A 12,283-nucleotide genomic window follows, 5' to 3' on the forward strand; every position below is an offset into this window, starting at 1 on the left:
ATGTTCTGGGTAATGGATTTGTTCAGGCTGTTAACTAAGAAGCCAATAAGGCAGACAGGTTTTACACATTCCAGTGCCAAAAGGCTATGAAATGGTCATTGCTTGTCCAGTAGAGTGATTACATTGTTGTGGCAAGTGAAAACAAATATTTACTATTAAAGACTGATGTGAATTCATCTGGCATTCATTGAGCCTTTGTGGAATAACCAACTGAAACAATTTTTTCCTGATGGCCTTGTTATTTCTTTGTGTAGTTTTTATACACAGTTTGTCTTTTCATGCTTTAGAAGAATTCCACATTGCCTACCTAACTTCCACTGTAGAAATCACCAGTGTTGTATTTCTTTATGCAGAAGTAGGTGAATTCAGTTATTTGCAAAGGATGACCTCCATTTAACTTCAGTGTAATCTCAAGGGAAAACAGCAGTCTAAAAAATTCTTGCCTGCAAGAGAGACATCCCTACTCTACTTGAGGTGAAGAGTATTCAGAGATATCTGCAGATCCAGAGATATCTATTGTCTTCAATGGGCCCCAGTGTAATCACTTCTGCAATAGTAGGATGTTGTTTTCAATAGTTGCTTCCAGATGTGTAGACGAAAAGCAGTGAAGTGTTTCCTTTAGGAATTTATTATGTCCTGCAAGTTCTTCACTGAGTGGGAGGATTTCTGTCTTTGGCTCTGTCCCTTTCCCATCTTTCCCTCAGACCCACGTTGGATGTAATGTCTCATGTCTGCCACTTAGTCTAAATTTAGGAATTGATCTCTTCAGATGGTTTTGAAGTTTCTGCTTTTTCTTGTGCAGTCTTTTACCCTTGTCTTTTACCCTGCAGAAGAGAATTAGCTCTGGAGGCTGAAGTAAATCCATGACATTGTGGTACCCTGCCTGTCTGAAATATCCACTTTGGATTCACTTTTGTTTCTGATGTTCAACAGTAATTCCCATTCAAAAGATTTGTGTTAATTAAATTTCTGCATATTTGAGAAATACCATTCAAAACTCTCTAAAACCCAATCAGAATAGGTTATTGGATTTTTTTAGACTATGGATTTTTCACCCTATTCCTAAATGCTCTTCAGTATTCCACTTTCTTCACAGCAGTATTCTTCACAACATGGCTGCACTGAATAATAACTTAAATCTGGGGCACGCTGCCTCTCAACTCGTAGTGTGCCCTCCCAGGGAAAATGCCTGGAATTTACATATTTTGCTCTCTTGTGTGAGATATGGAACTGCTGAAATCCTACTCGGAGGATATAGAACAAATGCTGAAGTCAAAATACAGCTTGTCAGCGCTGGTTTTATGACTGAGAAGACACTGGCATTTGGAGTGGGATAAAACTGTCAGGAAACTCCAATGAGAGCTATCTGCACTGGAAAGGCTGACTGGTTCTGCCTCTGTTTTCTGGACACAGGTCAGGACATTTGCTGCAAAGTGAATCTGTGTGTAAATCAGAGTCATAACTTTGCTTGTAGTGAGAGGGATCCCATACTCCTGTGTCACTAAGACTGTCAACCTGACCCAGCCTGCAAGCATGTCGCATGGGCAGGGGGATGGCACTCTGACTCAGTGGGGTTAAAATAACTGCCTGACTTACCTGTGTTTCACAGTGGGATCTGCAGCAGCACGCTGCACCTCTCAACAAATTTCTGAGGCGGTCTTTTGTGCTCTGCAAAGAGCACTGATGACAGGATGACTTTCCAAAGTTTGTATTTCATAGAATGAATGAATCAGAATGATAGAATGATGAAACAGTAGTATCACAGAACCATAAAATGATAGAATGGCTTGGATTGGAAAGGATGTCAGAGCCTCCCTCTGCTATGGGCTGGTTGCCACTCACCAGATCAGCTGCCCAGGGCCTCATCCAACCTAACCTTGAGCACCTCCAGGGACAAGGCATCCACAGCTTCTCTGAGCAGCCTATGCCAAGGCCTCAATATGCTCTGGATAAAAGGCTTCCTACTAAAATCTGACCTAACTCTTCCCTTTTTAGTTTAAAATCATTTCTTCTTGTAGTATCACTATCATATTTTGTAAAAAATTAAGTTTTGTTTTTTATAATCCTCTTTTCAGTATTGAAAGGATGCAATGAAGTCTCATTATACTATACTTACTAGCATAATAAAATGAAAATGTTGAACATTGAAATAATATAACAAAGATGTTTTGGAACCAAAGGATGATCTCAAGGCCAAGCCACGTGTCCATCTTAATCATCTCACTTTTTACTCTGCCAAACTCAAGTCACTTAGGACAACGTTGCTTGTTTCCATGCAATTGTGTTCATTTGGAAAGAAACATGTGAAGATTGTGCAATTAGAAAGCTCCCCTCTAGTGTGGCTGCAAACTAAACTGTACCACAGCCATCTCTGGAAGCTGTAAGAGTTATTTATACACTGTTTGCTCAGGTAGCATGCTTGGTACCATCACACTGCCCTCACTCTAAATTCCTAGTGATTATCTCAGTGTGCATTCGTAAGGCAGCTTGAGGTTTTTGTCAGTCTTGCATTATTACAGCTAGAATTTTAATGAATAGTTGAGATTCAGAAGGATAAGTCATTGACCTGTCTTTACCACTGTATATATTTGTAAGTACAGTGTCCCAGGGATTTTTGAAAGACTTTCTAATCCTCAGCACAAACATTCAGCCCATCTTTATGAACACATGTGCAATTCAAATGCTTGATGCATTGTGTTGCATAGTACAAATATATCTCATAATGGATTCCAAGCTGTTTGTACAAAGTAGTAAAGAAGTTTTCTGTAGTTTCACTTTCTGGATTATGTACTTTGATGTAGTACACAATTATCCTAGTGGACTTAGTCTCTACTGGATACTTCAAAGGGATTGGGTTTTGTCAGATACCAAGCTGTAAAGCAAATTTTCTTTGACATCTCAGCAGTTCTATTTGCTGAATAATCAGAAATATGGTCCTCAGCCATTATGAAAAGAGACATTCAGGTACCAATAATGCTAAAAACTCTTTGGGAATGTGTAGAGGTTTTCTAACACGGGCTAGTCAGTCTTGTTATCTTTTGAGTCCCTACACTCTGGTGGACCATAGCCACATCACTTCCTGTTGGAAGATAATAATAAGAAAGAACAGTTAAGATGAAAAGAGGATCCTCTTTTCATTGTGCCTTCCACTTTTGTACCCTCAGATTTCTCCATGAACTGTCAGGTAGCTTCTCCTATACACTCTTCACTGTGATTGTATGTGCTAACTATTAGAAAGCTGCAAGCTTCTGCTAAAGGTTGATCTACCTATTGGTGTGGAAAAGCTAAAATTTGCAATAGCTTCAGCAACTTTGAATGTCAAACACAGAAGTTTAAAAGGAAGTTTTTGGTTATGTTCCTGTATTAACATTTGGGGAAACTGTTAGCAATTCAGCAGTTCTTTGCAAGAGTTGACATACTGCAATGATAAATGCTCTTTACAATTTGTGAAGGTAAGGAAATTGTGGTGTTCTAGTCCACAAAATGAAAATGTGTATAACATACTGAGTAGTTGTAGTGCACTTTCCCCTGTTTTACACTAGATGGTGCGATTAGCTCAGAGTCCTTTGATCAGACTATTACAGCTTCAGCAACCTTCTATTGAGGTCTTTATATGGCTTAGAAAGTGCTAGTTCAGTAAAAAATGCCTTGTTAGAAATCAGGTGCCTTTGGAAGCACTGATGTGTTGAGAAATCTGAATACAACACAGACGTACCTGGAATTTAGACATGCAAGCTCTGTCTCCAAATGAAGCAATCTTCTCTTTCCCTTCCTGCTAGGAATATTGCTAATCAGTGTTCATTAAAGAATGGAAACTTCTGGCTTCTGAATGAACCTTATTAGCATTGTTGTGATATTAGATATCTTGTTCTTTAAAGTAAATTCCTTTTTCTTTAGGTAAGCCTAGAAGTAAAAATCCATATAAGGATCTTGGATCTCTGTGATTTCTTGCATATTTTAAATGCCAGGCTATTCCTGTTACTGATCTCTGTTTCCCAATTTAAAGTAAGGTTTAACTGTAAGCATCAATGGCAGTTGTACAAAAAGAAGTAGCATGTAAATCACTGTTATTATCTTATCCTAATATATTTTTAAATAAGGAGGTTTTGTTGTGTCAGTTGGTTCCTCTTTGACTGCCCTACTTTGTAGAAGGGAAGGAGCTGCTGAGCATACTCCTGTTCTTGCTGCCCTGCTCTCATGCAGCTCAGCATGGTTGCTCCCACATTATAGAAAGTCAGAAGTGATGGAATTAATTTCCAGTGGAGAGAGGGAAAATCCTCTCCACGCAAAGCAAATGAGCAGTTTGTTTTCTTAGAGGTCTCCATAGTTGAGCTTATCCATGGATTAAGACTTCTGTAAATTGCTTTCCAGAAGATTTCCTTATTCCATCACCAAAATACGTTGATTCCAATCATTCTTTTTTGTTAGTGATGGCAAGAGCCTCTATCTTAGCAATTATTTGTAGTCCCCCGATGCAGTGTGGAAAAGACAATGCCACTTGATCATTATTTCTGCTCAAAACTGGTATTCCCTTTCTCAACTCCCATCTTCTGGTGAGTGCAGAGAGTGCTCTTTGCACTCCTGTCATCCTTTCTATGTGCCTAAATGCAGGAAGGTCATTCCTGCAGAGGCTGATGAATTTGGATGTACCCTTTTCTATCTCTAATGAAACAGCTTTTGTCACCTCTGAAACCTGCCTTGTCCCAGCATGAGTCAGACCTTGTGATGGTGGCTGCTGTACTTTTCTGACAAACTAACAAAGGTGGGGGAAAGAGGCTCTAAGGATAATCCTGGATGATTCATTAATCTGTGTATAATTCCTTAGTCCGAGCTTCCTTGAAACTGTCTCAAAGAGTAACATTTTTTAGTCTAAAAATGTAGATTGGATAAAAAATATTTATTTCATGAATTAATTCAGTCTTCAATAACATTTGAGTTCAAAAGAACACTTGGGAAAATAAGATCAAAACATTCTATACTTGTTGTTGTTGATACTGTTCAACAGCTCCATTTCTCAATTTGAAAAATTCTGAGAGCATGATTTTCTATTTTTTTACTACTGAATTCTGTATTAATTACAAAGTCATCCAACTGGTCACAGTGACAACAACAAAGTCCAAGACTCGTGATGTTGCAGGAGATCACTTGAGCTGTAGATTGTCCACAGAGAGCTTCTAAACAACGTTGCAAAATAGATTCATGGAGCTGTTTTAGCAGTTGCAGGAAAGTCTTCTGCTCCTGTAAATACCTCCGTCTATCAGGAAAGCAGAGTTAGACAACAGCTTTCAGTGTTACCCTGCCAGATTCTCCTGTGTAAATGTAGTTTCTAGTGATTTTATGGAGAGTATCTAAATGTGACAAGAAGCCTCAATTACTTTGAGAAGAGTCTGAACATGCATGGTTCTAATTACTGTGGAAGAACACTATGGCAGAGGTGAGGCTCCTATGGGAAAGAGGAGAAGGCTGATTTGTTTAAATTTCTGTGATTCAGGTGTGACAAATGAATGAGGCTGTGCCATAGCACATGCTTTCATTCCTTAGTGAGGCTCCTAAAGATGGTGGTGCTTGTGAGAGGCTGAATTGTGGTAGATGTGAGGAACAGAAGTTTGAAGTTTTCTCTTGCGGTAGCAAAATTAACTGAGGTTATGTAGAGGACACATTAATGTATGCATAGATATATTAGCAACCCATCTAAAATTTGATCTGGCATCCCTTTCTGTGCTTACACTGACTACATTTCATAAGTCTGGCTGATCTGCATGAAGCATTTTTTAGCCCCAGGGTAGCTCAGCCCAGTAGCAGTGATCTTATAGTAATAATTTTGATCTCTGCCCTCCTAGCTTCCTATCCTTTGTTGGTGCTGTTCTGATTTTATTCTTGTGGTTTTTTTCCCATCCCTTTTTAATATGCAGTTATTGGCAAAGCCCCATACTGCAGTCTGTATCTGTTAGTGGATTTTCACTGAATATTCAGTAGGTTGCTTCATTAAGATACAACGTTTGTTACATGTTTAATCATGTACTGCTTTTCTCTAATCTCTTACTGTAATAACAGATAGGCATATATCATAGATCTCTATCTGTGATCTGTGTTTTTTAATATGAAAATGTATTTGGATTAAGAAGAAACAAAGGGAAAAGACAAATGGGCCTATGCTGGTTCTAGCTCTTAGAAAAGCACCAAAAAGAGCTCTGAATTTTAATTTCATTTTCTTTCCAGGCAGCTTATAAATCAGTATTCTGAAGGATATTTTGTTTCTCCGTTTCATGCAGGCAGGGATGTCTTCCATTTTTTTGCCATCTTATTCTGAAGCACATCCTAAAATGATGCAAAATTTGAATGTCGTAGTCCTAACGAAGAATAGTGTGGGTCTTTTTGTCATCATTCTTAGATGTGCTGTTCTGTGTGCTGGTTCTGTGTGCTGGACTTTTTTAGCAGTGGATTTCTGACTGATGACTTTCCCCATAGTGTATGATGCTGCAGACAGTACCTTGTTATCCTTACAGCTTCTGATAGAATTGAAAAGAAACCACTCAGAATTGCCTCTGTCAGTGGGTGATTTAATTGGAAAAATCTCGGCTAGTTGAGGTAAACCTCAGGCCTTGCAATTTCTTGGGGTTTTTTGTGGTTTTGTTTTTTGACAAAATAAATGATGCCCACCCCCACCCTCAAACCCCCCTCCCCGCGAGCACAGCAAATTCTGTCAGTGTCTACCAGCCCATTATCTGTTGCTGGATTTGCCTGAAGAATAAAGAAAGGAATTTTCAAAGGAATTTGGAAATATTTTCAGGCAATGGACACTGTTTATTTTAGAAAGGCCTCCTAGGTATTGCAGGTCTTTTCAAGTGTTAATACAAATTGCAGTTTCTGGAGACTTGCTCTGTTCCCGATCTGCTGGGTGCTTTATGCGTTAGTATTAATTAGCTGTTACATATTTTATTCTTTTCAGGTCTCAGATTTCTCCTTAAGGAGTCTTGTTCCTGAGTCTTATTAAAAAAAAAAAAAAAAAAAAAAAAAAAAAAGGACTTATATATTGCAAACATTTCTGGTGAAATCTGTCACTTATAATCCAGAAGATGAGAGATTTCAGGAATCCTTTTTGTCTTTCTATAATATTTTACATACGACTAGCTACTCTGGTTCACTGAGCTGGTTTTCACTTGATGCATTGCCCATATAGCATTCTCATAGAATATCAAATAAACCAAGAATAGATGTACTGTTGTAAAGGTGGTTGGATTTCTTTATATGTATTTTTTTTCCGGATGAAATAAATGAAATATATCAAATAAATCAATTGAATCATTACTATATCCTACAGACGTAAGATTTGTGTGTTCTCTCAGTTCCTTTACTGAGTCTGTAAGTACAAAAATATCAGTTTATTTGTATGGCATCTGTAATAGTACTTGCCACCTTTCCAAGTGTTTCATGACCTACTCATGAGAAGTGCAATAAAGCATCTTGACGTTATTAGTCAGACTGTAAGAGGAAGGATTTTACTTTGAAGTGTCAGACAGGTTCAACACCAATTGTTTCCCTGAGCTCAGCAGCTGCAATGTCCTTCTGTCAGACTTCAGCTACTGCTGACACTTGGGAATGTACTCTCCATTTTAAATGGAGCATTAAATGGCCATAACACCTTTTCACCAAGGAATAGCCTCATAATTCACTCATTACATTGAAGATCTATGCATTTATACATCCAGTGATGTTCCTCATGAAAAATGCCTTTTTTCAGTACCAGATATTAAAGAATACAAAGCAGAAGTTTTCATGTGGGTCCTCTACTTCAGCTTTTAGCATGAAGAAATAGAATTGATGTGGCCAAGCCTTCAAACCACGTGGAGGAATATCTTGACAGCCTCACTAAGAAGTGCTCAGGTTAATTTTTATTTTGTTTCTAAGTGCTTTCTTTTATAACTCTTGTTTCTTGTGGCTCCTATTTCATCTTGTAATAAAGTTTTGTGGAGTGTGGACCTGTGAAAAAAACAGACTTCTGGCATCAAGATAAAAAAAGATCTTCCTGAATAGGCTATTATTTTCCATCTATTCTGAAGAATCTAGTTTAAACAAGAACTTTAGGGACTATTATTATGTAGTATGTTGGTACCATTAGCTAACTGCAGCTTCTCAGAATGATTTTTCAAATGAAAAAGCCTTTTAGCCATTTAGTTCCCTGCAAAAGATCTATGTCAGCAAACCACGTCATTTGCTTTCTAATAATTTCTTAGTGATAATGGAACTACTCAATCTGAAACAATTGGGGAAAATGTCATGAAACAGTCAGCAGTCTTGATGACTCAGGTGACTTTTTCCAGATCTGCACTGTTTATTGCCTTGATCTCCCGCAGCACCTTCTGTTGTCATGTCTTTTGTGTTCCTGTTATTTTCTTTTCCATACCTAATCATTGTAACATTCTTTTGTTACATCACTATTTTTTATTTTTTATTTTTTTCTGAATTGCCTTCAGAATCCATTCCTTTATTTCTCCTTTGGATCTTCTTCACTTTTCTGTTATATCCATTCCTACACCTACACATGGCTTTTGTTAATACTGTAAGCCACTCACAAAGTACACGTTTGTACTAGGTAGCTGTTAACATGTAATGATGCCCTCTTGTTCAAGATGATTGCATCCTTATTGATCAATTCGCTTTTTGGCTGCTTTCAGAGGAGCTCTCCCTGCCTCCCCATTCTCAACCATGATCTTTATGAACAGTTTGTGTTGATTTCTTTTACAGCTGTAAGGTGTCTCCCCCTGATCTCAAGCAAAGGCAATGTGAACTACACTGGGATATCATCAAGTCTGGCGATCAAAGCCCACTGAAATGGCAGCACTATGGATAGCTTTCAGTCTTTTGAGACTTGCAGATACTCTGAGCAATGTCAGATGCAGCTCATTTTTTTCAGTCAACAGACTCAAGCTTGCTGTATTACACCTGTTATATTCCAAATGCAAACAGAACGCTTCATTTAGACACATTAGATTTAGAATTTAGCTTATCAGATTAAAATATTTCATGCAGAAAATAACTGTTTCTCAAAGAAAATATAAACATTTAATTTTTCAAGGCCTCTCTTCCATTATGGTTATGGGTTGCTGCATTGGATTTGATCTGCCTTTAGTGACAGAACTTTGTGCTTCCAAATCTAAAATGCATTAAACCTGATAATTGACTTAATAAAATGGCTGCAGTTGATGACATTGGAAGGACTGAAAAGAACGTTTTCAACAAATAAAGAAGTTTCTATTTTGAAGTCTGTGTCACAAACTGTGCCTTTCATCAAATAGAGGAGCAAATTCTAAGCAGGGAAATAGAGCTTTTTGTAAGAGTATGCAGCATGTGAATATAAAGTCTTATATTAATTACTGGGAATAGGTCAAAATAGTACAAAGTAAACAGTTCTTGGAGTGTTGATGACATCAGCCAACCTCTGAAGACCTCACTTGCATCTGATTTCGCATCCAGTTACTCCTGTTTCCCCTTGAGCACTCAATAGGCAGTCGGTTTCTTTTACTATTTTGCTACAAATCTGCAAACTAAGCAGGTCTGAATTAGATGTTTCAGATGAAACTGGGCTATCTTCATAATGATTATATTCAGAGTTTGTCTTCCGTTTTGAAATAACATTACTTTTTCAGTATATTGGACAATATGACATTTAAAGAGTAGGAATGTTTACAGTTAAGTGTAAACAAGGGTGCTTCTACACTGCTTATGCTTTAGTAATGTCTGAAATGTCCTCCGAGAAACAGCCAAGACAGGTCAGCAGTATGTAAAATGCTAGTTATCTACACTGTCATACATACACTGGGATTAGTATATTACTAAATTAGTAGTTTTAATTTTAATCCTTTCTCTATTTAAGAGTATATAAGCTAGACCACAGGGACTACTAAACACTAATGCATTTAATACTAATGAAGAAGTGGAGCTGCATGTGTCTATGAATGTCAGCATTTATTTTTCTAAACTTGGTGGAAAAAAAGTTTTGAGCAAAGTGTTAAAACTCAGCATGTCTTCATGCTACTTTAAAAACAAAGTGTTGGAATTCCTTAGAAAATTTTAATTTGCTTCCCATGTTTTCCTTTTAGCACTTTGCCCACTGGGAATTTCCACGCTCAAGCTTTAAGAGGACTGTGCATGTCTGCACTTTGGGGCCATTTGAAACACTGCACAGGCAAAGTCTTTTGACAGCACAGATTCAGAGAAGCAAGGTAGATATACATCCCAGCAATGACTGATCTGTACGTCCTTACCAGATTGGTTTAAAAACTTTACAGGTTCAGCTGGACTATGGGGACAACAGAAATATATATTTATGGCATTCTGTAACTTTTCCAACACTGGCTTTATCATGGTGCAATTTGTACTCATACTTTCTCACTGAAGTGGAACAATTCATCAGCTGAGTTCCTATGGCAGGTCATTATCTCAAACTGGGGGGAATCTGAACCAGTTCAGAACTAACCCAATACACTGGAGTAAAGAAACAGCAGAAAAAAAAATGCAGTCAGGGCTTTTTCCTATTTCTCTCTTCCTGCTTTGCTCTCATTCTCTTTCCTTTTTGTTTCTTGTTTTCATATGAAGAATGTGATATAATAATGTATCCTGAGGAAAGGCACAAGAGGTAGGCAAGAGGCTTTCTACTGTTGGAGTTTATGGTAGAAGGGTTTTGTAAGAAAATATATTTTACAACACTTAAGGCTGAGTGCCCATAAGAACAGAGAGAGGCAGATGATGACTGAAGCACGCTGCATGTAGGTACGTGTGTTTAGGAGGAAACGGGCACAAACTGTTAAAATTAAAAGGAGGTATGTTAAAAGTTTGGGACCTACCTGACAGCTTGCTTTGACATTGTAATTTTTTAGTTGCTCATGCCCAGGTAATTGATGTATTTCCAGTGTTATATAAGTATAAGCCTATTGACAGTGTGGTAATATCAGAGGTGAATATGCTAGAGTATCTGCCATAAACCTGGTAGCAGACACAGCGTGCACAGATAACCTTTTTTGTTTATAACTCAGTTACACCTATCTTAATAGGGATTATTCTGGCAATTGAAAACCAGGTTTTATTCAAGTTATTCAATTAAGCTAAAATTGCCTGTAATGTAGTGCCATAATTGTAGTTGAGGCATCACTGGAAGATGGTAAGTAGGTGAGGTACTAATTAAATTCTTCTGAACTTCAGTAATTTAATATTCAAAAGGAGGCTGAGCCCATATAGAAGCTTGCTCATTGCGTTGCCACAGGGGATTACAGGGGGAGAAACCTTGATAAAAATAGCAGCTTCTAAACGAATTTTGCTGGCATTGCGTGACTGAAGTTTTGGGGTTTGTTAGCATTGTTTCATTGTTCTAGATACAAACACAGCAGGCCTGATCTGGCCAGGGGTGAACTCTCTGTAGACTTCAGTAAGATCATGTGTGAATGGACTGAGTACAAAATTTTCCCAAACACTGCTAAACTGAGAGATGGCTGTTGTGTTTATATATAATCTTGAAAAAATCAGATTCTTTTATATTTGGGCTTTTGGGGAAAGTTGCTTTCAGCCTAATATAAGTAGGAATACAGCTCCCTTTGATTTTCAAAGCACTGTAAGCCACAAACTCTTATAAATTCTTTTTGAAAATCTCATCTGATAATAGAATGAGAGGTGTGGGAGAGAATGAAATTCATCCTTTCTCAGAATTGCCCTCCTGTAGAACAGCTCAGAACACAGTACCTTTGCTATGTCGTGATTACTGATCAGATTATTAGTGCAGTCCTTCCAGGCCCCTAAATACATCAAAGCAAATTTTCCACTGCCCTTCTCATTATAGCTATCAGTAATGATCTGAGCAAGACTGGTCTGGAGATTCCTCCCTAGATGCATATTCTTTCCAAGCCTCTTAATTCAATCTGAATGATGATGATGATAATTTAGGTTATAGTATTACCCAGGGGCTGAGTGCAGAGTAGGGTTCCATTGCCCTAAGCTTAGGAAAAGCATAAATAAAAGCATGCGATATCTCAGACTTACGTAGGCTAAAAACAATACAAATGAGCAGAAATTAATAGGAATCCCTGTGTATACTCAAATTATGTCTAATAATCAATCTACTATAATCAAAATATAACTACTTTTTAACTATCATATAATTCCTTTGTCATTTCTTTAGCTAGAGACATTCATGTCTCGGAGCTGAATTACAGACCAGTGGTATCTTATTACATTTATTGGCTTTCTCCCATTAGTACTGTACAGATGCTTTGCTTCTTGCTGAGTGAGGAAC

The 12,283-nt window shown here is 37.8% G+C and overlaps 1 protein-coding gene across 1 annotated transcript in view; it reads left to right on the top strand.

The window, feature by feature from the left end:
- Window positions 1–12,283, top strand: part of LOC122175185 (disks large homolog 2) — a 737,856-nt gene that overhangs the window by 201,841 nt on the left and 523,732 nt on the right. The window lies entirely within an intron of this gene.

The sequence above is a fragment of the Lagopus leucura genome, unplaced genomic scaffold (assembly GCF_019238085.1).
Source record: "Lagopus leucura isolate 7727_CA_CO unplaced genomic scaffold, USGS_WTPT01 Super-Scaffold_702, whole genome shotgun sequence".
Lineage (NCBI taxonomy): Eukaryota > Metazoa > Chordata > Aves > Galliformes > Phasianidae > Lagopus > Lagopus leucura.